The sequence below is a fragment of the Egretta garzetta genome, unplaced genomic scaffold (genome assembly GCF_000687185.1).
Source record: "Egretta garzetta isolate BGI_Z169 unplaced genomic scaffold, ASM68718v1 scaffold799, whole genome shotgun sequence".
NCBI lineage: Eukaryota > Metazoa > Chordata > Aves > Pelecaniformes > Ardeidae > Egretta > Egretta garzetta.
This window is the reverse complement of record NW_009260759.1, coordinates 58,885-61,494: the sequence shown is the minus strand read 5'-3', so window position 1 is coordinate 61,494 and position 2,610 is coordinate 58,885.

Sequence of the window (2,610 nt, the reverse complement as noted above, 5' to 3'; positions counted from 1 at the left end):
CAGTGCTTGGAGGGGCTCAGGGGATGCTGGGGTCCTGCACTGCACTTTGCCCACCTCCAGAAGGACCCCTCCTGCTGGCAGCAAGCCATGGGGGGGCAAGGAAGGACAAGGCGGGCACCCAGCTGTAGGGTGTGAGGCTGCCAAGGGCAGGAGGCTCCAGGTCATACCCAGCCCAGGGAAGCCAGCCATTGGCAGGGCTCCCCGTACCCCAAACTCCCTGCCCACCACTGGCAGAGATGCCACAGCATCCTCGGCAGCATCACCCTCCATCCCAGGGACCCCCTGGCCTTCCCTGGGGCTGGAGCATCCCTCTGTATCTTTCTGCCTTCGGGTCCAGCTCCTGGGACAGGCTCCCCTCAGCCAAGGGGAGCGGCGCGGTGGGACTGTGGGGATTTTCCCCACCCCAAAGCGTGGGGAAATCAAACAAAACGAATGGAGAAGAAAGGGAAGGGCAGGAGAGGGGTGGAGAGGAGGGGCAGGTGTCAGCAAGCTGCCTCCAGCCATCTGTTGCCAGCTCGGGGACTCCAGGGCCCCCCCAGCTCCGTGCCTGACGGGGACAACGCAGGGGGGGGCACACACACACACGACACAGCACAGTCGCATCCCCCACCTGAGCGCAGCCGCACCGGGGAGTTTCGGAGGGGGATGCTGGCCCTCCCACCGTGGGGCTCGTGGGCTGCCTGGGTGCCTTCGCCGCAGCTGAGCTCACGGGGAGGCTCGGGCGACCGTTGCTCCCCGCTCCCTGCGTGGAGGGAGGGCTGGGGTATCCCCTTGGCTCCCCCTAAAACTGTCTGGCCAGATGTGCCCCTTCCTCGCACATGGGAGGGGTGGGTACGGTGACTGCCTGCAAACCAGGGCCAGGGCTGGGGCTCCTTTGCCTGATCTGGGCCAGCCGGGACTAAAAACCTCCAGGCAGCATCGTTTTGGCCCTGTAGTGGAGGTCCTCCTGACTTACACCAATATTAGGACAGTCGGACCCCCGGGCGCAGCTCTGTGGGTGGGAATTTGAGCTGCTGGCATAAGCAGGGTGTTTTTTCCCATGTTTTCCCCTTTTTTTCCCATGCTGTGCTGGTCCCAGAGAAGCAAGAGGAGGCGAAATGAAAGGCTGGCCCTCGCAGCATCCCTGCCCTGCCCTGCCAGCCCAGGGGCAGCACTGCTCCGTCCATCCCTGGAGCCTGATTTGGGCTCCCTGCCTGGAGCTTTATGCAAGGTGAAGATGAACCAGACCTGGATGGGCCGGCATGTAGGAAAGGAGGAGTTCCCTTTGAGACACCCAGGGTGCTGGGAGACACCCACGGGGCTTGCAAGACCCAGGCAGGATACCCCCAGCATCTCCCAGGCCCCCTGCATGTGCGTGCCCAAATCATTCCCCAACGCCTGGGCAAGGCAAACTGCCCTGGGGGGTGGGGTGGGGGGGAGGCAGGAGAGGTCCCCCACGTTTTGCAGGAGAGATGCTGCCAACTTGGCGTCCTGGGTGGAGGGATGCTCTACCACCCACAGGTCCTTGCCCCAGCTCATCAGCTGGGTCTCACCTTGCTCTCACCCTGAGCTTCCTGAAGACATCCCTCCAGGATTTACCCTGGCCTGGGCATTACAACCGAGGGCTCTGGGTACCACCGCCAGCTCTCGGCCATTAGAGCTTTTGCAAAGTGAGGATGAGGAGGGTTACAGCTCCATCTGAGCCCCTGGAAGGCAAAGCCTGCTGCATTAGATCCTAATCCGAGAGGCCTTGGGGACCGTGACTCTAAGTGGAGGCTCTCTAATCCCCTCCCGTAAACGATACGGCACTAACTACCCCGATGGGACTCTGGCCACATCTGGTAGGAGAGCCTGCCCGGAGTGCCCAGCTCTACCTATCGCTAAGAGGATGAGGATGCAGAGGGGAATATGCTAAACCATTTATGCCGTGGGCACTTTTTGATCCGCCGCAATCAGCTGTCTGAGCTGGCAGGGGGGGGATCTCCATCTGGATGGGCAGCCCCAGCCCTCGTCTTGCTCCCGTACCCCGGGGCAGCAGCCTTCCTCGCTGGTGGCCACGGGAGAAGCGCCGCTGGGGCTCTCCTGCAAAAAGCCTGGGGTGGATATGGCCACCTCCCTTTGCTGGGAAGCCATCCTTTAAGGCCCGATCCACCGACGAGCCCCGTCCGCGCGGCTGCGGTGCTCAGCTGCGTGGCGAGGGAAGATGTCGCCCTGGCGTACGGGAAACGCCGAGGAAGCGCAGAAACCTTCTGTCCCAGCCTGGAGCCCAAATCAACTGAGAAAACGACCCAAACCAAACCTGCATGGTGGCCCCCGGGAGCAACCGCCTGGAAGGGACCCCGGGGCAGCGTCCCCCTGCCCCCCACCCCAGCCCACTCAGCAGAGATGGGTCGAGTCCTGCCGCGGTGGGGGTAGGAGGCCAGGCAGGGCTTAGGTACGGGAAATCCTCCTTTTACAGTGATTCCTCCTGAGGATGAAAGGGGGGGGGGGGGACCGGCCCCCCCGCGGGCCCCCCCCCAGGCAGCCAGGGAAGGGGTGCGGAGCAGCTCTGGCAGCTGGGCTGGGGGTCCACCCCCGGAGCAGAGGTTAATGAGCCAGCGGGGCCAGGAGCCGCCACCACAGCGGCCGTTA